At 39.2% G+C, this 25,053-nt stretch overlaps 1 long non-coding RNA gene across 1 annotated transcript in view; it reads left to right on the top strand.

Annotated features, from left to right (window-relative positions):
• Nucleotides 1-21,955, top strand: part of LOC140699125 (uncharacterized) — a 28,581-nt gene extending 6,626 nt beyond the window's left edge. Inside the window, exons 3-4 of the long non-coding RNA XR_012077127.1 lie at nucleotides 1,208-1,338; nucleotides 21,861-21,955. This is a non-coding gene — a long non-coding RNA (uncharacterized lncRNA). The remainder of the gene's footprint in view (nucleotides 1-1,207; nucleotides 1,339-21,860) is intronic.
• Nucleotides 21,956-25,053: the final 3,098 nt, after the last annotated feature.

The following is a 25,053-nucleotide window of genomic DNA, read 5'->3' as shown; positions in this document are numbered from 1 at the left end:
CCCATGGAATGGTCCACGCCCATGTCTCTGATGATGGAGCTGGTCTCACAGCAGCCCTGTGAGTGCTGGTCCAGCCCAAGGGATTCCTGCGTGAAGTTTTCCAGGATTCCAGGCTATTCTCAGAGCTGAGTCCCCCTTAGGCTAAGCCCACGGAACTCATCTCAGCTCCAGACTGAGCCGGAAGCCTCAGAGAGAACTCAGAGCTGAGGAAATCCACAGGTTTTACCCAGCACTGCCGAGTCAGCAGTGAGCCAGTTGAGGGAATTATCAGCAAAAGCAAGAAACACCTGAGCCGCCGTCTCATTGTTCCACCTCATCCCTAAACTCTCTGTGTCTGCCTGTCTGTGTCGGTCTCCCTTTTAGGATCAGCCTGGCACCACTTCATGCCCTGCCTCCTTTCTTCTAATCTTGCCTCCCTGGCCTGTTCCATCTACTCCAGATTAACTGAGAAGAGGTTTTAAAACCTAGGAACAAAAGACGTGCTAGATACAAAGAATACAGGGCAGTGCCTTCCTCAGTCACATCCCTCCTGCCCTCTCCCATTCCCACAATGAGTTTTATAAATATTTTGTCAGACAGACATTGCACTCCCAGTTGTTATCATTATCAGCCATTTCCTTATTATCTGTGGTTTACGATGCATTTGCTCCAGGGACTTTCCCGAGATAAGGCAGGAGCAGATGACTGAGCCAGTTGTTGATGTCCACTTGTGTCAAGCCTGTTAAGAATGATTTTGGGGGGGATTTGTTGAATGTGCCAGACTGTCCAGTGAGTGGTGATGATCCCCTGCATCTGCTCTGGAGTCAGCCTCGTCCCCTCCTTTGCTCTGTTCTCATTTATCTCTCTTCAGCAGGTGAGCCAGTGATCTGTATTTCTATGATACATAAAACACTTCTTATTTCACGGTAGAATTTGGGGGCTGCTATGAAAACGCATATGTTTTAAGAGTGAATTGAGTCGGAGGTTTAAACTTAAGGCCCCCTTGATTTAGAATCAGAAATTAATATGATGGAGGGACGTATAGCTCAGTGGTAGAGTGCATGTCTAGCATGCATGAGGTCCTGGGTTCAATCCCCAATGCCTCCATTTAAAAACAAATAAATAAACCTAATTATGCCCCCCAAAAAAGAAAAAATAAATTAACATGAGGATGAAGCTACAGAGTGATTATTTGTGTCTTCTGAAACTTCCTTCTGTCTTTCTGCAGGAAATTCTAAGGAGAGAAGTTCGGAATCTACTTTGCTTGGCTGGGCTATTACACTCAGATGCTCCTCCTGGCAGCAGTCGTGGGGGTGACTTGCTTTCTGTGTGGATATTTTAATCAAAATAGCTGTACATGTGGGTAACTTGTCTTTATTCCTTGTTACCGTGCTTACTTAACTTAGAATGACATTCTCCAGGAGCATCCATGTTGCTGCAAATGGCCCTATATTGTCAGTTTTTATGGCCGAGTAGTATTCCATTGTATAAATATACCACTTCTTTAGCCAGTCATCCGCTGATGGACATTTAGGCTGTATCCATGTCTTGGCTACTGTAAATAGTGCTGCTATGAATATTGGGATGCAGGTGTCATCCTGAAGTAGGGTTCCTTCAGGATACATGCCCAGGAGCAGGATTCCTGGGTCATATGGCAAGTCTATTCCTAGACATTTGAGGGAACTCAATACTGTTTCCACAGTGGCTGCACCAAACTGCATTCCCACCAGAAGTGTAGGAGGTTCCCCTTTCTCCACAGCCTCTCTAGCATTTGTGATTTGTGGATTTTTGAATGATGGCCATTATGACTGGTTTGAGGTGATACCTCATTGTAGTTTTGATTTGCATTTCTCTGATAATTAGTGACACTGAGCATTTTTTCATGTGCCCATTGATCATTTGTATGTCTTCCTTGGAGAATTGCTTGTTTAGGTCTTCTGCCCATTTTTGGTTTAGGTTATTTGGTTGTTTCTTATTAAGTCATTTGAGCTGCTTATATATTCTGGAGATCAAGTTTGTCAGTTTCATTTGCAAAAATATTCTCCCATTCTGTAGGTTGTCTTTTTTTTTTACTTATGGTGTCCTTTGCTGTGCAGAAGCTTGTAAGTTTCTTTAGGTCCCATTTGTTTATTCTTGCTTTTATTTCTATTGCTTGGGTAGACTGCCCTAAGGGAACATTTCTGAGATGTATGTCAGATATTTTGCCTGTATTTTCTTCTAGGAGGTTTACTGTATCTTGTCTTATGTTTATCTTGCTGAAGAGACTGTCTTTATTCCATTGTATATTCTTGCCTCCTTTGTCGAAGATTAGTTGACCAAAAGTTTGTGGGTTCATTTCTGGGCTCTCTATTCTGTTCCATTGGTCTATATGTATGTTTTTGTACCAATAGCATGCTGTCTTGATGACTGTAACTCTATAGTATTGTCTGAAGTCTGGGAGCGTTATTCCTCCAGGCTCTTTCTTTTTTTTCTTCAGTAATACCCTGGAATTTCTATGTCTTTGATGGTTCCATATAAATTTTATTGTGATTTGTTCTAGTTCTATGAAATATGTCTTGGGTAATTTTACAGGGATTGCATTAAATCTGTATATTGCCCTGGGCAGTGTGACCATTTTAACAATATTGATTCTTGCAATCCAAGAGCATGGGATACCTTTCCATTTTTTAAAGTCTTCTTCAATTACCTTCACCAATGGTTTATAGTTTTCTGTGTATAATTCTCTCACCTCTGTGGTTAGATTTATTCCTAGAAATTTTATTACTTTGGGTGCTATTCTAAAGTGTTTTATTTCTTTACTTCCTTTTTCTGTTGATTCATCATTAGTGTAAAGAAATGCAACTGATTTTTGAACATTAATCTTGTAACCTGCTACCTTGCTAAATACTTCGATCAGCTCTAGTAGTTTTGGTGTGGACCTTTTAGGGTTTTCTATATATAGTGTCGTGTCATCTGCATGTAGTGACACTTTTACCTCTTCTTTTCCAATTTAGACCCCTTTTACTTCTCTTACTTGCCTGATTGCTATGGTCAGGACTTCCAAGACTATGTTGAATAGGAGTGGTGATAGTGGCATCCTTGTCTTGTCCCAGAATTTAGTGAGAAGCTTTTGAGGTTTTCACCGTTTAGTGCTATGCTGGCTGTAGGTTTGTCTTATATAGCTTTCATGATGTTGAGTTATGTTCCCTCAATACCCACTTTGGTGAGAATTTTTATCATAAATGGGTGTTGAATTTTATCAAAAGCTTTTATGCATCTATTGAGATGATCATGTGGTTTTAGTACTTTCTCTTGTTGATGTGAAGTATTACATTGATTGATTTGCATATGTTGAACCACCTTTGTGTCCCTGAGATGAACCCAATTTGAGCATGTTGTATAATCTTTTTTATGTGCTGTAGAATTCTATTTGCTAGTATTTTGGTAAGGACTCTTTTGCATCTGTGTTCATCAGTGATATTGGTCTGTAATTCTCTTTTTTGGTGGTGTCTTTGCCTGGTTTTGGTATCAGGGTGTTTGTGGCTTCATAGAATGAGTTTGGGAATATTCCTTCTTTTCAATCTTCTGGAAGAGTTTGAGAAGGACTGGTATGAGTACTTCTTTTTATGTGTGGTACAATTCCCTGGTGAAGCTGTCCAGTTCTGGATTTTATTTGTAGGGATTTTTTTTTATTGTTAATTCGATTTCATTCCTAGTGATCGGTTTGTTCAAGTGGTCAGTTTCTTCTTGATTCAGTTTTAGTGGACTGTGTGTTTCCAGAAACTTGTCCATCTCCTCTAGGTTATCCCTTTTTTTATGTAGTTTTTCATGATATTCTCATATGATATTCTATATTTCTATGTTATTTGTTGTAATTTCTCCATTTTCCTTTCTTATTTTGCAAATTTGTGCTCTCTCTTTTTTCTTCTTTGTGAGTTTGGCCAGAGGTTCTCGATTTTATTTACTCTTTCAAAAAATTGCTTTTGGTTTGATTGATTATTTTCTCTATTTCTTTTAATCTCTATTTTATTTATTTCCTCCCAGATCTTAATTATTTGCTTCCTTCTGCTGACTTTTGGGTGTTTTTACTCTTCAGTTTCTAGTTCTTTTAACTGGTGGGTTAGATTGTTTTTTTTGATATTGTTCTTCTTTTTTGAGGAAGGCCTGTATCACTCTAAACTTTCCTCTTAGCACTGCTTTTGCTTTGTCCCATAAGTTTTTTGTGGATTTTTTCATTTTCATTTGTCTCAAGGTATTCCTTACTTTCATCTTTGATTTCATCATTGACCCATTTTTTTTAATAGCATGTTGTATAATCTCTATGCTTTCCTTTTTTCATGCTTTGTTTTTCTGAATTTGATTTCTAGTTTCAATGGCATTGTGGTCAGTAAGGATGCTTGAGATAATTTCTATCTTCTTAAACTTTTTGAGGCTTCTTTTGTGACCAAGTACATGATGAATCCTAGAAAATGTTCCACGCACACTTGAAAAGAATATATATCCTATTTTGGGGGGTTGTAATGCTCTGAAAATATCCACTAAATCTAATTTTTCTATTGTATCATTTAATTTCTCTGTTGCCGTATTTATTTTTTGTGTGGAAGATCTGTCTAGTGATGTTAATGTGGTGTTAAAACTTCTGACAATGATTGTATTCCCATCAATATCCCCGTTTATCTCTGTTAGTAGTTGTTTTATGTACTTAGGTGCTCATGTTGGATGCATATATATTAATGATTGTAATATCCTCATCTTGTATTGCTCCTTTAATCATTATAAAATGCCTTTATTTATCTTTCTTTATGGCCCTTGTTTTAAAGTCTATTTTGTCTGAAATCAGAACTGCTACACCTGCTTTTTTGGAGTTTCCATTTGCATGGAATATCCTTTTCCGTCCATTCACTCTCAATCTATATGTGTCCTTCTCCCTAAAGTGTGTCTCTTGTATGCAGTTTATTGAAGTTTCTTGCTTTATTATCCAGTCTGCCACTCTGTCTTTTGACTGGAGCATTTAGTCCATTATCATTTAGAGTAATTAATGATAAATGAGTGTTTATTGCTATTTGAACTTATATTTGCAGTTGATTTCATATTTCTTCTTTGTTCCTTTCTTCTTCCTTTTGTGGTATGGTAATTTTCCTTTGTGTTATCTTGGATTGTATTTAGTTTTTGTTACTCACTTGTAAGTTTTTGGCTTGTGGTTATACTTTTTTGTAAGTCTGTTAACCAATTACTGTAACTGTGTGTACTAAACAGATAGTAATGCAATCTCAAACCCATCCTACCGAGAACAAAAAATTTAAGAAAATAGAAGAAAGAAAAAATACTCTATATTTAATTGCTTCCCTCTCCCACTCAATGATTTAGATGTCTTCTTTTACAATTTCATGTTTATTCTATTTGTAATTCATGGTAGTTATCACCTTTCCAGTTATAAGCTCTCATTTCTGTATCATCCTGCTTCTTTTTTATTTAGAGTGTACCTTACAATATTTCCTTTAGCATGGGTTTAGTGTTGCTAAAGTCTTTCAGTTTTTCTTCTCTGTGAAATTCATTACCTCTCCCTCTGTTCTAAAGGATAGCCTTGCTGCAGAAAGTATCCTAGGCTGCATCTGTTTTTTCATTCAGGAATTTGAATATATATTTCCACTCCCTTCTGGTCTGTAGTGTTTCTGTAGAGAAATCAGCTGAGAGCCATCTCTTGTAACTCACTCTTTGTTTTTCTCTTGCTGCCTTTAGGATCATTTCTTTATCCTTCAGTCTGGCCATCTTGATTTTGTTATGTCTTGGTGTGAGTCTCTTTAGGCTCTTCCTGTTTGGGAACCTCTGAGCCTCCTGTACTTGGGTGTCTGATTCTTTCTTTATGTTTGGGAATTTTTCAGTTAGAATTTCTTTAAATACCTTCTCCATCCCCTTTGTTCTTTCTTCCCCTTCTGGAACTCTTATGATGCATAGATTGGCATGCTTTATATTATCAAATAGATTCCTTATATTGTTTTTATTGTTTTTTATTTTTTTCTCTCAACTGTTCTGATTGTGTGCTTTCTGTTGTCCTGTCTTCTAGGTCACTTATTCGTTCCTCTGCATTATCTAGCTTGCGTTGTACTGCCTTTAGGTCAGATCTCATTTCAGCCAATGAGTTTACCAATTCTACTTGGCTCTTCTTTATAGCTACTATTTTGTTTTTGACATATTTTATGTCTCTAAACACTATCTCTTTTAATTCCTTCAGTAATTCAATCACTTCTTTTTAGAAATCTTGATCTAATAGGCCATTAATATCTATTTCATTGATGGTCCTTTCAGGGGATTTCTCTTTCTCTTTTAATTGGGAATACTTCCTCTGCTTCTTCAACTGCTCATATCTCTCTGGCACTGTGGCTTAAGGAGTATCAGTTATCTATTGTGGCCCTTAAAGGGGTTTATTTTTTTATCTATCTAAGGCCTATGCTGGAATAAAACTTAAAAATGAGAGAGAGAAATAGAATTTTAAAAGAATGGAGGAAAAGAAGGTTTGAAGACAGTGTATAATCAATAATAGAAGAGCAAGTTGAAGAAGAATAGGAATCGAGTTGAGATGTCTTTTTAAAACCTTAACAAAAAGAAGAAAGAAATCAAAACACAGTATTTAAATCCTGTGAATAATCAATAACAGATCAAATCCAAGAGAATTAAAAATGAAATGAGAATTGTAAACATATAGAACTGTTTAAAAAGTAAAGATTAAAAAGCTCATAGAAAATAAAACAGGTATAAAAAGATTTTAAAAACAAAGATGTGTTCTCCTAGAGACTGAACGCTCTTAATGGTTTTATTGAGAGGTCTTTGTGTCTTCGCTCGCCCTGTTTCATGAACTCAGCTTGCTCTGTTGGCCCCCTGGTCTGTGCTGCTCACAGTGTCCATTGGCAAGAAGATTGCACCCCTCCAACACTGGGTCAGGTGCTGCTCTCCTTCGCGGTGGACAGGTGGGTCACTCCCCGTCCGGATGCCACAGTCAGTGCTGTGTAAGTTGCTCCATAGGTGGGCTAAGCTTCAAGAATAACAGGTTTATGGAGATATAATTCACATACCATAAAATGCAGCCTTTGAAAGTGTGCATTAGGGTTTTATGTACATTTCAGGGTTGTGTAGCCATCACCCCCAAAAGGAACCAGTACCCTTTAGTAAGTCAGTCCCTAACCTTCCTTTCCCTTAGCCCTCAACAGCCACCACTCTACTTTCTGCCTCTAAGGGTTTGCCTGTTCTAGGCATTTCATATAAGTAGAACCATACAGTATGCTGCCTTTTTTGATTAATGTCTTTCATGTAGTGTGACATTGTCAAGGCTCATCCATCGTGTAGCATATATCAATATCCAAATTCCTTTTTGTATTCAAATAATATGCCATAGTTATAAATACACCACATTGCTTATCCATCCATCAGTTGATGATGAATAATTCTGCTGTAAATGCTCATGGACAAGTTTTTGTGTGAACACATATTTCCACTTCTCTTCAGGATATATCAAAAAATGGAATTGCTGGGATGTATTCTACTTTTAACATTTTGAGGAATTGCTAATATAGCTTTTAAAGTGACTGAAGCATTGTATATTTCCAGAAGTAATGTATGAGGAGTCCAGTTTCTCCACATCCTCATCTACACTTTTTATTACTGGGTTTATAGATTCATATTTATATATCATATATATTTGTCATCCTAGTTGGTATGAAGTGGTATGTCATTGTGATTTTGATTTCTGTTTCCCTAATGCCTACTGATGTTGAACATCTTTTTATGTGCTTAGTTCCCATTCGTATGTCTTCTTTGGAGAAACATCTATTTAAATTCTTTGCCCATTTTAATTATATTTGTCTTTGTATTGTCATGTTTTAAGTCTTCTTTGTCTATTCTGGATAAAAGTCCCTTATCAGGGAAAATTTTGGAAATATTTTCATCCATCCTGTGGATTGTCTTCTTACTTTCTTGATGAAGTCCTTTGAAGCACAGAAGTTTTTAATTTTACTGAAGTCCAGTTTACTTGATTTTTTTTCTTTTGTTGTTTGTGCTTTTGGTGTCATATATTACAAGTATTTATAATCCAAAGTCCTGAAGATTTTCTCATTGTTCATTTTCTATATGTTTTATAGTTTCAGGTCTGTGATTTATTTTGAGTTAATTTCCATAAATGGTGTTAAGATAAAAGTTCAGTTTTCTTTCTTTCCAGGTGTATGTACAGGTGTCCCAACATCATTTTTGTAAAGATTATTTTTCCCCATTGGATTGTCATGGCACCTTTGTCAAAAATTAAATGGCTGGGTGTAAGCCTTTGTTTATGGTCTCTTAGTTCTTTTCTCTCAATCTATTTTTCTGTCCTTTCTGCAAGTACCACACTGTATGGATCACAGTTTTGTTAGTGAGTTTTGAATTTGGAAATTTCAAAACTTTGTTCTTTTTCAAGATTGTTTTGACTATTTTGGGTATCTTGCATTTCCATATTAGTTTTAGGATCAGCTTGTTCATTTCTGCCAAAAAGCCAGAGCTGCATTGAATGTATAGGTCATTTTGAGGACAATGGCCATCCTAAAAATAATAAGACTTCTGATCCATGAACATGGAAGAGCTTTCCATTTATTTTAGGTCATTTTTAACTTCTATCACTAGTATTTTAGTTTTCAATATACAAGTTTCAGATATTTTTCTCAGTATTCCACATATTTTTCTTAATATTACTAATTATTTTATTCTTTTTGATGCTATAGTAAATGAAAAGGTTTCCTTCATTTTATTTTTAGATTATTCACTGCTGTTGAATAGAAATGTAATTACTTTTTATATATTCATTTGTGTCTTAAAATTTTTGTCAGACTGGGTTATTAATTCTAAGAGGATTTTTTTTCTTTTCTATTTTTCCTTTGTGGATTCCTTGTGATTTCAATATATAATATCATGTCATCTGGAATCAAAACAGTTTTATTTCTTTCTTTCTAATCTAGAGGCTTTATTTTCTTTGATTGGTTTGACTAGAACTTCTAGTACAATGTTGATTTTGGGAGGGAATAATTCAGTGCTTCTGCATTATGTATGATCTTTGCTTCAGGTTTTTCATAGATGTTCTCTGTCAGGTTGAGGAAGTTCTCTTCTATTCCTAGTTTTTATCCATTATTCTATTAATATGGTGTATTAAATGAATAGACTTTTGTATGTTGTACTGCCTTTGCATACCTGGATACATCCCACTTAATGGTGGTCTATTTTATATGTTACTGTTTTGGATTTGCTTCTATTCTGTTGAGGATTTTTGCATTTATATTCATAAGAGATAGTCTTTAGTTTTCTTGTGATGCCTTTGTCTGGTTTTCGTATCAGTGTGATACTAGTCTCATTGAATGAATTGGGAAGTGTGCCCACCTCTTTATTTTCAGACGAATTTGTGAAGCATTTTTTGTTTGTTTTTGTTTTTGTTTTTTCTTTAAGTAGTTGATGGAATTCACCAGCAAAGCCATACGGGCCTAGCATTTCTTTGTGTGAATGTTTTGGATTGCTATTTCAGTCACTACTTACTGTAGGATTATTTGAGTTTTCTATTTCTCCTTGAATTAGCTTCAGTCATTTATGTCCTTCTAGGAATTTATCCATTTCATTTACATTATCTCATTTATTGGCTATATAATTATCCATGGTATTCCCTTATATTCCTTGTTATCTTTGTAAGGGCAGTAGTGACATCCTTCCTTTCATTTCTCATTTTAGTAATTTGAATCTTCTTTTCTTTTAGTACTAGATAAAATTTGTCAATTTTATTGATCTTTTCAAAGAACCAACTATTCCTTTTGTTGATTATTCTCTGTTGTTCATCTATTGTCTATTCCATTTATTTCTGCCTTTAGTATTTTGATTAGAATGTTTAATTCATTTACATCAATGTAATTTCTTATCAGATTGAAGTTACAACTGCTGTCTACTTTCTATATGTCTTTTTTTCCCATTCCTCAATTACTACACATTTTTGTACAAAGTAAGCATTTTCAAGTGTGCCATTTTAATTTGTTTATTTTATCTTTTTCTTCTCCTCTTCCTACTCTTCCTCCTCCTCCTTCTCTTCCATTGCCCTGGAGATTATAATTAACATCTTGTTTTAAAGCAATCTAGTTCACATGAATACCAACTTAATTTCAACAGTACACAAAAACTTTGCTTTGGTATCAGTCTTTTCCCTCCCCCTCCTCATGCTGTCACTGTCATACAAATTGCACCTTTATGCATTTATAAGCTCATCTACACAGTTTCATAAGTATTGTTTTATGCAGTTGTCCTTTACATCAAATAGAACAAAACATTTACATGTAATACTCGATTTATACTGTTTTATTTTTTTACTCATGTAGTAGTGCTCTTTATTTTTCAGGCGAGTGTCCTTTCATTTACACCTGCTGGACTATCCTTAGTATTTCTTGTAGGGCAGGCCTGCTAGCAATGGATTCTTTCAGATTTTGTTTTTGTAGGAGTGTCTTAATTTCTACTTTAATTTTTTTAAAGAATCATTTTGCTGGCTATAAAATACTTGGTGACAGTCTTTTCCTTTTATCTCTTTGACGATACCATCCACTGCCTTCTGGTCTCCATGGTTTTTGATGAGAAATCAACTGTCTTACTGAGGAGCCTTTCTATACGTTGAGCCACTTTTCTCTTTCGGCTGTCAAGATACTTTATTCTTGTCTTTTGACACACTGAATCTGATGTGCCTATTTTAGATGTCTCTAAGTTTATACCACATGGAGTTTGTTGAGCTGCTGGGATGTACAAATTAATATTTTCATCAAATTTGGGAAGTTTTCAGCCATTATTTCTTTATATATTCTTTCTGCCCCTTTATTCTCTCCCTCCTTCTGGCGCTCCCATTATGTGTGTATTGGTATTGTTGATGGTGTCCCACCTATCTCTGACACAGTGTTCATTTTTTTTTCATTCCTTTTTCTTTCTGTTCCACAGACAGGGAAATCTCAGTAGTTTTAATTTAACTGACTTTTTCTTCAACAAGTTCATATCTACAGAGAAACCACTTATTGAAGTTTTTATTTTAGTCATTATATTTGTATCTCTAGAATTTCTAGTTGGTTTTTATTATAAATTTTATTTATTGTTATTCTCTGTACAATGAGATGAGCACATAATTTAATCCTTTAGGCATGGTTTCTGTTAGTATTTTGAACATATGTGTAATTGCTTATTTATGTCTTTGTCTAGTAAGTCCAGTATCTGGGCTACCTCAGGGAGTTTCTGTTGACTACTTTTTCCCCGTCTGTTATGACCAAACTTTTCTGTTTCTTTGTACATCTTGTAATTTTCTGTTGAAAGCTGGACATTTAAAATATTACAATGTGGCAGATCTGAAAGCCTGATTTTCCTCATCTCCAGGGTTTATCATTGCTTTCATTGTCATTGCTGCTGCTGCTATTTATTTAGTTACTTTCCTGAACAAATTCTGTAAAGTCTGTTTTCTTTATCATGCATGACCATGAGATCAGTGTGTGTGAAGAAAGCCTAGTTGTCATCACTGTAGTAATGATTGGACAGTGATTTCTTTCAATGCCTGGAGACAATCGTTTGAGCTGTTGCCAGGTGGCTGTGTGTCCACGTGCTGAGGGATGCCCTCAGCACCGGCATGCAGTCAGCAGCTCTTCCGTATCCTTTAGTTCTTGCTTATGCAGAATCTCAAGTTCAGCCAGAGTTGAAGGCTTAGGATTTTCTCAGATCTTTCCTTGCCATGTGCCACACATGTATATTGCCTTCTACAATTCTCAGAATTTTTTGGAGCTTTTTAACCCTACCTTCACCCCCAGAACGTCTCATTACTCAATTTTGCCTTCTAAGTTTCCTAGTCAGCACGTAGTTAGCCTCTACTGGTCCCACTGCCTCAGGCAGTTGTAATGTTAGATACTCACTGCTGATTGTTTCCCACACACACTCTGGGGACAGGCTGTTTGCACAGCATGAGTTTGTGACAGGTCACATAGTGACAGCTCTCTGGGGGCGGATTTTTTGGGTAACTTTAAATAACTTCTGCCCCTACCTTGATTGTGAGACTATTGCTTATAAAGGCCACCATTTAGGTGAGGATACAGGGATGGGGTAGATCAAGTTACAATGCCTCAAAACTCACTATCTTTATGGAGATTTAGCTGGGTTTTTTTTTTCTCAAATAAAGACTCCCCGGATTGCTGGAAGTGTTGGTTTATTTTCCAGAGTTCTACAGAGGTTAATTTTGACAAATTTTACAAAGCCATTGTCATTGCTTCATAGAGGAGTAAGTTTTCCAAGATATTTACTCAGATATTCTAGAAGTGTATCCCATTTGCATTTGTGTTTAACTGAGTTACTTGCAAGACTAACTAATTCTACAGCTCCAGCCCCATTCACATAAGAGTCCACCTGCATGGATTCTCCTACAGCAGTGTACAACCTGTTGTCAGACTGTTGTTTTTCTTATTAAAGTGTAGGGGTTTTTAAAAATATGCTCATGAATAGCCTTTTGTCATTTTTACACGTTACAAAACTTCCACTAGTCTGTAGCTATTTTTTCCCCTCACTTATCGTTTCTTTAATGAAGTTCTCACTTTTAAGGATTTTCAGTATAGCAGTTTGTGGATGCTGATCACACGGGTGAGGCATTTAACTACTGTCTAAACCTCAGCCTTTGCTCTGATTCACTGTCTGGAACATCTGAACACATCTACTGAACCCCATATACCAATGGATGCTGACAGACCTAATTAAAAAAATGCTTTTTAATTAAAGCAAAAAATATTAACTTTGACACTGGAAACGACAAATCTCAAATTTCCTAGCTGATCTTGCTTTCTGTGATCATGAGCTACATCATGTTTTTAGAGCCGACAGGCATATTGAACTACTGATTTTATTTCATCGGATTTTAGAATGCAGAACACATTTCAGGCCCACTTATAGCACCATATGTGTATCTTAAAGGATATGTACATATGATGATGTCTTTATTATAAGTACCTTATTTTATTTTAAGTACCTACTGCTGTGCACCTCATTAAGGAAAGCTTGAAACTGCAGTACTGAAATTTTTCATACCACCATCATCCCATAGCATCTCTTTTGCACTTAGATGTTGTGTGGCAGAGTATTTTTCTGCTCCCTAGAAATGATCAATGTTGAAGGGGAAAAAAAAACCCTCCTCAAATAAATGTACTCCAAATCACACACTTATCTGAACGATGGCCACCATTTTAGTCCATAGTCCACACCAATCCATCTACTCATACTGACTCAGAGTACTCAACATAGACAATCCACCCCTGAATTCAGGGTCCTCAACACATGTTCTATCCCCTCCCCATTCCTTGTTGATTCTGACCTACTTTTGTCCAGCGTGTCCTGCCAGTCTCTTTGCTACTTGACTGCACTTTTTAATTTTTACCTTTGAGTTCCAGGCTGCGCCTAGTGATTTCCAGAGAAACGCCAGACACTTGGCTCATCAGGAGGGGCGGTGAGGATTTCAGAAAGCTGTTAAACTAACTCACTTTCAGATCAGTGAGTGGCTGTTGTGCGCATTCCTTCTAGATCTCTGCCATGCCGGCTGCATCCACCCCAGCAAAATAACGTAGCTCCTCCAACCACCTCTGCCTCCATTCATCTGGGTTTCTGCTTTCAGTGACACTCAGATGCTGCTGATGGGCATTATATATATATATATTTTTAATTGAAGTATAGTCAGTTACAATGTGTCAATTTCTGATGTACAGCACAATGTTCCAGTCCTTCATATTCACATATATATGTACGAATTCCTTTTCATATTTTTTTACTAAAGTTTATTACAAGATATTAAATATTGTTCCTGTGCTATACAGAAGAAATTTAGTTTTTTAGCTATTTTTATATATAGTAGTTAATATTTGCAAATCTCAATCTCTGATGGGCATTTTTAAAGCCACATCTGGAACCCTTGTTGCAGAAGTGTCTGAGAAATATATTTTCGACCTCATAGACTTTTGGTTAGGAAGTTGGAATAAAGGCTGACCTGGCTCACCTAACTTGTCTGCCTTTGTGAGTAAAGAGGTCTGGAGTTTCAAGTCCCAATGAAATGTCCCAGCCCTTCAGTAGCAGACTCTTAAAGCTACCAAAATGCTCCCGTCTACCAGAGCATGACTTGTCCTTAGACACTGCTGGACATAACCACCGATGTTGTCTAAGGCATCGTCTTCATCTGGTGCACACTTTCTTTAGATGTGTAATATCCTGATTAACAGGACAAGCTAGTTTGGATTCCCAAGGCCACAGGCAGCCTTCTGCCTGACTTTGGAGTATATATAGTCCTCTCTCAGATCAGCTAGAGCTGTCTGGTGTGTGGTTTCCCAGAGAATGTGGGTGCAGTGGTCCCCACCAGAGTCCTACCAGTTGTTTTATTGCAGGAAGAGAGAGAGTAAAAGAGACAGAACAGGAAGTTCTTGTCCAGCCTCAAACACAGTCACCCCCTCCCAGGGCTCTTGCTCTGGGACACACAGCAGTGCAGGTCAGCAGCGATGTGGCCCCGGTGTACTCCAAAACATGGTGTGGTTTTACTGGGCTATCTGTGTCTTTCATGGGCCCTGCAAAGTTCTCGGCTTTGTGAAATGGGGAACTAAGGAACTCCCACCCATGGCTGTAACTCCCAGGGTTTGCACCCTTACGGGTTTTGAGGATTTGCTGGCAACTCATTCTTTTTCACTGGGTCATTTCTCGGTTACACCTGCAGTCCTGTACTTCCTTATCAGAACTGCTCCTTACGTTCGGGATTTAGTGAAAGATGCCATTTTAGCCTGTAAGTTCATGTTCAGGGAGGAGGAGGAAGAAGCACAGATCAGAATTGCTGTTTTGCTTTTTTTTATTATTGTTTTCATAAGCCGTCTCCTGTTGTCGAATGGACACTGAGCAAATGAATGACTGTTACACTCCCATTTGAAAGATTAGAAAAACGATACTCAGGGAGAGGAGGCAAACTTCCTGAGTTTCCAAAGACCAAAAGGGATGAGCACAGAATAAGATCCCTGCAAATTTCTTGTCTGTCATTTGCCTTTAGGTCAATGACAGAGTGCCGTGTGTAGCAGTAAAGTTGTAACGTGCTTTTAAAAGGGTGCAGATGTTCTTGTTTTGTTTATAAAATCACAGTGTTTTGTCTGAGACTCTGAAAAAGAGAAATGGGTTAGTAAATGTTGGTTTCTCATCCTTGGTCCTTCCTCCCCTTCACAGATATGGACCCTTCCATCTGTAGCAGGAATAAGACAGCCCCAGCCTTCCCGTCTCATGAGATCAGTTCTCATTCATTTCATTCCTGCCCACCAGTAGGTGATAAAGCACAGCGAGATTTTCATGTCCTGCTTCACTGATTCTTGTGAAATTAGGTGTTTGAAAAGGGAAGCTGCTTTTTTTTTATATAAAGTGCAGTAATTTTCCTAGCAGAGAAGGAATTTGAGGATTTTCTTCATTGAAAATCAATAGAGATTTCAAGAGCATCTGTATTTCTGATGCATAGATTAAAATGACAAAATCTAGAGGGATTACCGAAACACAAGGAAGATACCAAAAGTGTCTTTAAAGAGCTTTTCTAAGACTGGGCTTTTAAAGAGACTGTTAGTTGACAGAGACCCTCTTCTCACCCATAGTCCCTCTCCTTAGGTTGGAAAGGGCCAGCGCTTCCCATGTGTGCAGTTCTGGTGCTTCAAGTGAGTTGTAGGGTAGGGCGGTGCACGTGGTGCTCCCTTCAGTTTGTCCATCCTAAGTAACCCCTGGCAGTCAGAGGGCGAGTGTTTTGCAACGACGTGAACCATTCACCATGCTCTCCGTGGTGTGTGCTCATCTCAGCTCATCCAGGCTCAGGTGATGGCAGAGCAGAGAGTGGTGGCAAGAGGTCAGCCATGAGTAGCAGGAAGCAACTGGAGTCAGCTGGGGCCCAAGTGGCTAGGAGTTCCAGGTTGAATTCCCAGGACTTCCCACAGCTCATTCATTCAGCTAATACTTCTCCAGCACCTGTCATGTGCTGGTGCTTCTTTGTGAACAGAACCAAATCCCTGTCCTCATGAAGATGACATTCTAGTGGACATAAGAAATGATAAACGCAGAAGCAGATCCAGGTCAGGACACATGAGTGCTGTCTACTTTGGAGTGCACAAGGTGAGATCCTTTGGGAAGGAATGTATGATACAGGAAAATGTGGGGGAGAGGATGGCCGTATCCCAGGTCTTATTTGGGTCCCTGTGATGCACCTCGTGATGTGTGGGTCCTTGGTTTGCACAGGAACGAATCCAAGAGAGAGCCACAATTCAGTAAATGTAGATTTATTCAGAGAGATATATACTCCACAGACAGAGTGCGCTGTTTCAGAAGGCAAGAGAAAGGCCATGAGGCGTGAGGGTTGGGTGCTCCAGTTTAAAGTAAAAGTAGATACACACTCCACAGACAGAGTGTGGGCTGTCTCCCTCAGCAGAGAGAGCAGCCACGAGGTGTGGTTGTTAGTTTTTATGCACTCAGTATCTTCATATGCTAATAAGTGGGAGGAATATTCCAACCGCTTTGGGGAAGGTGTTGCGATTACCAGAAATTGGGCCACCACTCACCCTTTGACCTTTCATGGTCAGCCTTGAACCTGTCCTGGCACCTGTAGGAGTGCCATTTAGCATCCTGCTGTATTTCAGTGAGTGTGTATTGAAGCTCAAGATCTACTGGGAGTTGACTTTTCCACCGTCTCGGTGCTAATGGCTGTGCCATTCTTTTAATGTCTGTGCCCTGCCCCCTTCCCTCCTGTCTCATGAAGGAGCTCTGGACTGATTGCACAATTGCAGAGCAGGGGACAGAGTGGAAAGAACTTTATAAGTGGAAGGTGGAAGGCAGTGTTGGTAGTAGAATTCTCAAGTCAATTATAAAGTAAGGGTCTTCTGTTTGCTGGGGGTACCTGGTGTCACATTAGGGAGCTGTGAGCCTTGGGGACTTCAGTGAGTGGGTGTCTCACTGTGTATATTGTGTTGCTTCTTAGGCGTCCCAAGGACAGTTGGCTTATAGGTGACCCATTCACTCAAGCAGGGGTCTCTTTGGGGATTTTCTGCACTTGAGGCTAACATGGGTCACATGGGGGGCAGGACCGGCCAGTCACAGCTTGGTCCACAGTCACCTAGTGCCCTCGCGGCTTTTATCCCATGGATGTGTCACCTCCCCCTCGAAGGGGACAAGGGCACAAGTGGTGGGGCAGCTTCTCAGTGGTGGAGGCATTGCTCTCCAGACCCAACACTCAACAGCATGGACCCCTGGTGTTGGCCACAGTCTTGGCTAGATGAGGCTGTTGGGTAGCTGAGCTCATGAGACGTGGGTGCCATGCTTCCACTCTCACCAAGAGCTCTACTTTTGAAGGTTCTGGTCAGACAGCCACAAATACTCCCTAGCCCATAAACAAAGAACTGTCCCTTTCACTCGGGGAAGGGCACACAGAAGGAGAACGGATCATCCGGAGAGCAGGAGAGGCCAAATCAGTCCTGCCATCAGGGGTCTGACAGACGAGCAAGCTCAGTTCCTCTTACTAGTTGTTTACTTGGGGGATCTGGGGTATTTTGGTGACCTGCAAGTGTCAGGAAATAGTACACGAGGGCTTTGTAGATTTTCTGGTCCGGTGTTAACTCACCCCATTGTAGCTGTTGTGCAAGGAAACAAAACTTGGTGGACAACAGGCCATGGCCCCTGCTCCCTGGTGGAGCCAGGAGATTACAATGTTAAGAATGACTGCGGGGGCATCATTTCTATGTTGAGAGGCCAGATGGCCTTACATATCTCTCATGCTGGATGTCTAAGTCGCAAAGGGAAACTGGATTTCATCCAGCTCTCCAGCCAAGGAGGAGACCACAAGTGGCCTCCCCCACCAACTGTGAGCTCTTTGCCTCCACTGACAGCAGCATCTATAGCAAAAACCTGGGCTGCCACCTGCGTTTCCATGTAAACATCCGAGTAGCCACAGCAATGGCCTCGTGAGCGATGGTGTGCCCAAGGAAGCGCTGTGTGGGATGGAGGGAGGAGTGCCGGGGTCAGACACCGGGCGGGCGGGCAGGCAGTGAGGGCATCTGTGCAGCGCAGGTGCCATGGAACTGAGCCAAAGGGAGGCTGGTTTTGGAGCAGGGAGCCTGGGCAGTGCTGTGTTGTTCGTAAGAAGATCCTGGGCTCTGGATCCAAGAAGTCATTGGCTTGATTCCTGATCCCAACCCTCATCTTGGGCAAATGTTTGAAGCTTTCTGTGACTCTGTTTCTTGGTGTCCTAAATGGGGACAATAGTAGCAATTACCTCTGAGAGTCAGGAGCGCCTTTATAGATGTCATTTCATTACACTCACAGCAGCCCACGAGCACGGTGCTAGGTCCCCCGTTTTACACGTGGCAGACGAGTAACTTAATCAGTAATCACGCAGCTAAGAATGGTCATAATCAGCATTTGAATTTGATCCCTGTGTCCAGATAATTTCTATTCTCACTGAGTATTACTGGAAAACTAGTAAAGTCAGAACAAACACTGCTGGGAAGTGGGTGCTTGAAATATGTTTGTCGTCTTTGCTATTGGGGAGTTTTGAGTTCACATTCCTCACAGCACTTCCGAGGCTCCCTGCGTCTCCGGCTGCCCCTGGTGGGGTCTACAGGGCTCTGGGCAGCTTCTCCTTGTTCTCTAACCCCAAGGCTCTCTGCTCTCTGCAGGTTGATTCTCAACCCTGACTGCTCGGTAGAGCTAATGTCTAAAAACAAAAAAAGGTGGGGACGGTATGGCTCAGTGGTAGAGCACGTGCTTAGCATGCAAGAGGTCCTGGGTTCAATTCCCAGTACCACCATTAAAATAAATAAAGCTCAATACTCCCCACAAAAAGGAAAGAAGTATTTAAAAAATAATAAACAGTACAAAGGCCCCACTCCAGGCTGTGGTGCACTATTTTTGAAAGGCTCCCAAATTCTTCCCATATGCAGGAGGGTGAGAGCTATCCCTATACACCTCTTGTGAGCTTGTCCACTCACACCCATTAGCCTCTTGAAACAGAAAAACTACTTGGCTCAGCCTAGAACTTTCTCCCGATTTCTAGACTTTTATTTGCCTACTGCACATCTCTCCTGGAGCACACAGGCACCCAGCCAGAACTGAATCAGTTGTCTCCTCTCATGACTTGCCCCTCTTCCTGCCCTTCTTTTTTTTTTAATTTTTTATTCATTTATAATCATTTTACAATGTTGTGTCAAATTCCAGTGTTCAGCACAATTTTTCAGTCATTCATGGACATATACACACTCATTGTCACAATTTTTCTCTGTGATTTATCATAACATTTTGTGTATATTTCCCTGTGCTATACAGTATAATCTCATTTATCTATTGTACAATTTTGAAATCCCGGTCTATCCCTTCCCACCCTCTAACCCCCTGGTAACCACAAGTCTGTATTCTCTGTCCATGAGTCTATTTCTGTCCTGTATTTATGCTTTGTTTTTGTTTGTTTGTTTGTTTTTGTTTTTTAGATTCCACATATGAGCGATCTCATATGGTACTTTTCTTTCTCTTTCTGGCTTACTTCACTTAGAATGACATTCTCCAGGAGCATCCATGTTGCTGCAAATGACATTATGTTGTCGGTTTTTATGGCTGAGTAGTATTCCATTGTATAAATATACCACATCTTCTTTATCCAGTCACCTGTTGATGGACATTTAGGCTGTTTCCATGTTTTGGCTATTGTAAATAGTGCTGCTATGAACATTGGAGTGCAGGTGTCATCCTGAAGTAGATTTCCTTCTGGATTCAAGCCCAAGAGTGGGATTCCTGGGCCATATGGTAAGTCTATTCCTAGTCTTTTGAGGAATCTCCACACTGTTTTCCATAGTGGCTGCACCAAACTGCATTCCCACCAGCAGTGTAGGAGGGTTCCCCTTTCTCCACAGCCTCTCCAGCATTTGTCATTTTTGGATTTTTGAATGACGGCCATTCTGACTGGTGTGAGGTGATACCTCATTGTAGTTTTGATTTGCATTTCTCTGATGATTAGTGATATTGAACATTTTTTCATGTGCTTTTTGATCATTTGAATGTCTTCCTTGGAGAATTGCTTGTTTAGGTCTTCTGCCCATTTTTGGATTGGGTTGTTTATTTTCCTCTTATTGAGTCATATGAGCTGCCTATAAATTTTGGAGATCAAGCCTTTGTCGGTTTCTCTTGCAAAAATTTTCTCCCATTCCATAGGTTTTCTTCTTGTTTTATTTCTGGTTTCCTTTGCTCTGCAGAAGCTTGTAAGTTTCATTAGGTCCCATTTGTTTATTCTTGCTTTTATTTCTTCTAGGAGAAAATTTTTGCAATGTATGTCAGATAATGTTTTGCCTATGTTTTCCTCTAGGAGGTTCTTGCCCTTCTTATTTCACAGAATGGCACTATTATTTAGACACTGCCAAAGCCAGAAAGCTGGCCGGCATCTTTGACCTCTTCCTGCCCTTCCATCACACCTGTGGCCAATCCGTCCACCTGCTGAAATGTTTTCTTCTCTCTCCTCCTGGCAGGGCCTCAGCAGGACTTCACATGAACCTGCCAGTAGTCCTCCCTGACACTATCTTGTCTCTTTCTAGATCACTTTGCATGTCTCCTCTACCTTGGAGGCACACAGAGTCCTTTGTGATGTGCACCTGTGATCTCTCCACCTGGTTGCCTCATCTGCCTCCCACACCCTGTGCTCGCTTGTAGACTATTTGCAGTTCCTGGAAGGGACCTGGCTTTGTTTGGCCTCCCTCCTTTGCATGCACAACTCCCCAGGGAGAAATGGCCTTAACATTATACGTTCACCTGATCACTTCTAGGGCATCTCAGATCTCACAACTGTGGTTCCCTCCTCTGGGAGAGCCTTGGCTACAGTTCCGGCTCTCTGCCCCGAGCACCCTCTGCTGACTGTTATCCAAGCCCTCTTTACACGCCTTCTCAGCCATCACTTCATGATGAGTCCTGTGCACCTAGGAGCTCCCGGAAGCAGGGACTGTGTCTTTTTCCTCTTTATTCTCAGAGCATTGTAGAGACTCAGGTATAACGGTGGAGGGCACAGTGGTTATTCTGCAATTTCTCTAGAGTTGGAGCCTAGGGGTAACAGTCTGTTGGGAAGAAGGGCTTAGGGGATTTACCCTGAAGCCACATTTTCAATTAACATTTCATGTTGTTTTTGTCTACTATTTAAACTTACGAGTCTTAAAACACAATGACGATTTCTAAAAATTACTTTACCGATGATTGAGAAAAATGGCAGTTTTCCATACTTAAGAATATTATTTTAAGTTTGTGTGACTGGGGTGGTGGAAAATAGAAATGCAAGGGCTACTAAAGCATTCTCATCCCCTTCCCCACCCTCAGGTCCTTTGGACAGAAGAGACAGAGGGATGTGAGGAGAAGGCTTGGAGGGTGCACCGTGCAGTGCTTTTAAATTGTGACAGTTACTTGTGCTTTTTTTTACTTTTTTTAATGGAGGTAATGGGGCTTGAACCCAAGACCTTGTACATGCTTAGCACGTGCTCTATCACTGAGTTATACCCACCCTTCCCCCCGATATTTGTGTTTTTAGAGGGCATAATGTGCTGGTAGCAGGTACTTTAGCGTCAGACACAGTCACCTGCCTCTGACCATCACGTTAATACCTTTCCCTTGAGCTAGAGAGCTAGTCTGTTTCCAAAAGTTCAATAAATTATCTACATATTCTTTTTTCTTAAAAAAGGTATTAACTCATTTTTTTCTTTAGTATCGCCTATAAATAAAATGTGATTTTATTAACCATTTACCAAAGTGTTAATTGTAATAAATATTAAGTACAGATTTCTGAAGCATCAGTCATCACTGAAGATCCACATTCTGCTGTTCTGTCTCTCTGTTAGTCACCTTACTTTTGGAGTTCTGGAAGCGGCGCCAGGCAGAACTTGAGTACAAATGGGACACGGTTGAGCAGGAAGAACAAGTCCGGCCAGAATAGGAGGCGCGGTGTCCCCATGTGGATATAGATGAGATTACCCAGGAAAAGCGGGCGCTGTTTAGATGCACTTGAGTCTGTTTACTTCTGGACTTGTCAGCCTTGGCTGCATGTTGGAATCACCAGGGGACCTTAAAAAATGTTGGTGCCTGGATTCCATCACTGCAAACTCTGATGGTACTTAGTGGCCTCCAGTGCATTCTGGCATAGGGAAGTTTTTAAAGCTCCTCTGGTTATTCTAATGTGCAGCCAAGTTGAAGAAGCACTGCCTGGAATGGTGGACACAGAAGAGAAATGAGGTCCTTCCTTCATATTAACTGTAAAAAGGGGGAAAAGAAAAAGACTGGTAAAACTGTATATGAAAAGAGGCATTGATTTGTATCCTTTCATAACACCAATAAAAAATGCAAAATATAAATTAGCTGCAATGACATAGATGTAGAAGGAAAGACAAATTGGTTTTTATAGTTGACTCCCATTTTTTTACATGCGCCTTCATTATTGAGGCCTCCTTTTCATCGTAGACTAGGTGCCCCTTTGTCTTGAACTAAGTCCCGGTCACTGCTCCCCCTTCCTATTGGGATGTGCACAAAGAAGCATGGCTCTCATCCTAAAGTCAGAGAAAGGGTAGAGGAAGCAGGGAAACATATGTTGAGGTGCCATCAGTGTTTGAGCAGTGTTTGACCTAGTCATTTTACATAATTGGAAATGTAAATTTATTGCTGCCACTCCTGCTGCAAAATTAAAAAAATAAAACTGTATATCTTTGTATCAACATTCCAGAGCTATGAAAAGATGATTTTTGAGTCATTTGTATTATTGCTTCTTTCCATCAGCTGAGATAATTTAGAGCTGATGGTGCTTGCAGTCAGCAGCAGCAGGAGAGTAGGTTGTGAGCATGAATAACTCTTGGGGAAAAAATGCTTTTACTAGGAGTATCTGAAAATGTCTCCAAATATAGATTTAATAAATTGAATCACAGATCTACAGAATGTTGGCACTGAAAAGATATGGAGGGAGCAAGTCAAACTCCTCTTTTTATAAATGGAAAAAAATGAGGTTCAGCTACCAATAGAAAGTGACATTTGTCTTTTACAATGTAATAAGCTTCTAATAATCCCCATTATGAATAGTTCCCATTGTTTACAACTGAAGATGGGTGTAAAAGCATATGTTGGTGAAAGACTGTACATTCAGAGATGAAAGCTGAATCTTAGACAAAATTAGATGTTCATAATGCTTTTGAGTCCTGAAAAACAAAAACTTATCATATTAACAGCATACAAAAAATACTGAAGAAAAGTTTTTTGGTCATTTAAACTGCCAAGTTTAAATTTAAATTTGCAAGCTAATAAGTTTAAATTTTCATTGGAACATGCTTGTTGAAAAATTGAAGATGAAGACTCATTTAACTTTATCGTTCTTCCTTATTTAAAAAATTGCCTTATTATTTTTTTTTAGTTTCTTATTTGAAGTATTTTACTTTACTTGTGAAAGCATGCTCCATTGTTTAGAGAGGCCAGCGTTGTGGTAGTGAGATCTTGGGAATGAAGTTGCCTAAATTCATATTTGAACACAGCAGCTTGCTTCCTGCGTGATCTTGGACAACTTAACTTCTCTGTGCCATAGTTTCCTATAAAATATGAATAAGAGTGTTGCTTCTTCATGACAGTGGTAAGGACGGGTCGAAGTAATGTATAGAATCTACTTGGAAGGCTTCCTGGCACAGAGGAAGGGCCATGTACTTAGTTACAGCTATTATTATACTATATCTGGTTTTATAATCCAGTTAAATCTTGATTCTTACTGATTTCATCTCTTAAAAAATTCTAAATATAAACTCTAAAATGGAAACTCTTCAACTTCATATTTGTAGCTAATTAACACATAAAGCTCAACCAAGAAACACACAGTGGACACCAGTTAGCTGCAAACACCTGTGATACTTTCTGTCCTGCACAGACTCTAAGCTGTCACTACCTTCACTTCTGAAATCAAAGGCAAGCTAAGGAATAGAGCTTTAAATCTTGGCCTCGTCAGGTGCTCAGACCATGGCAGGGAAACAGTTTACTGTTCACATGTGCATTTTCAAAAACTAGTATTTAAACGAACACTGTACATATTTTGTTGTGTGTTTGACATCATTAACAGGAAAGAAAAGGAACAAAAAACAGGAAAAAACCCATGCATTCACAAACAAGGAGGCTATGTCTTAAAATTTTTTTTATATTATTTTTAGGATTTAGTGACCAGTTAGGAGAAATATCATTTCATTGTTGTAATCCCTTGATTGACTAAACTTGTTTTTTTAATTAGGAAGAAGAGCGTGTTCCCTTTACCACCTGGGGATAGTGTATACATATAACCCTTTGTGCAAGTGCTCTTTTGCTGGGTAAGAACCTGCCACAGACTTTTAAAATCTAATGTGAAATGCTGAGAAAACTGAAAGTCAAGCTGGGAACTATGTAGTCTCATAGAGAAAACTTTTTCCAGAGAACATCTGAGCCAACGCAGGGCACCACTCTGGAGGTTCCACAGTCTCTTCTGCTCACAGTGCTTTCCCAATTCTTTTCACCTCATTTGTTCAAATCAGATCAGTGGTTTAGGATTCTCCAGGGTCTGATTAAGAGACCAGATGGAGGCATTAAGATTTCTAAAATTTTCCAAGTGTAACAACCAAGGTAAAATGTCTAAGAATAGCCTAACAAAAGGATAGTAGGAACTATCAAAAAATAAAAGTAAAAACTACTGAAAGATATAAAAGGTGCTTTAATCACACGATTCTAGATTAAAAGATCATATCTCCAAAATATCAGAAGTTATAAAATTGATTTGGGTTTATTGTGAATAAAATCATATTAGTAATATAATAATTAATAAGATAATGAGAGTTTTACTAGTTCAAGAATAGCCAGATTAGAAAATAGGGCAGGAAGTCCAGATATGGGCTCTGATATCAATAATAATTTAATATAAGAGATGGAAGGCATTACAAATCAGGGAGATAAATAAAGGTTATTCAGTGAATGGAACACTTGTTAGCTACTTGGGGGGAAAAGAAAAGATTGAAATCATACAGTGAACCATATATTGTGATAAAT

The sequence above is a fragment of the Vicugna pacos genome, chromosome 11, assembly GCF_048564905.1.
Source record: "Vicugna pacos chromosome 11, VicPac4, whole genome shotgun sequence".
In the NCBI taxonomy this organism is placed as follows: Eukaryota; Metazoa; Chordata; class Mammalia; order Artiodactyla; family Camelidae; genus Vicugna; species Vicugna pacos.
Note: the sequence above shows the minus strand (reverse complement) of the source record. Positions and strands in the feature narration are given on the sequence as shown.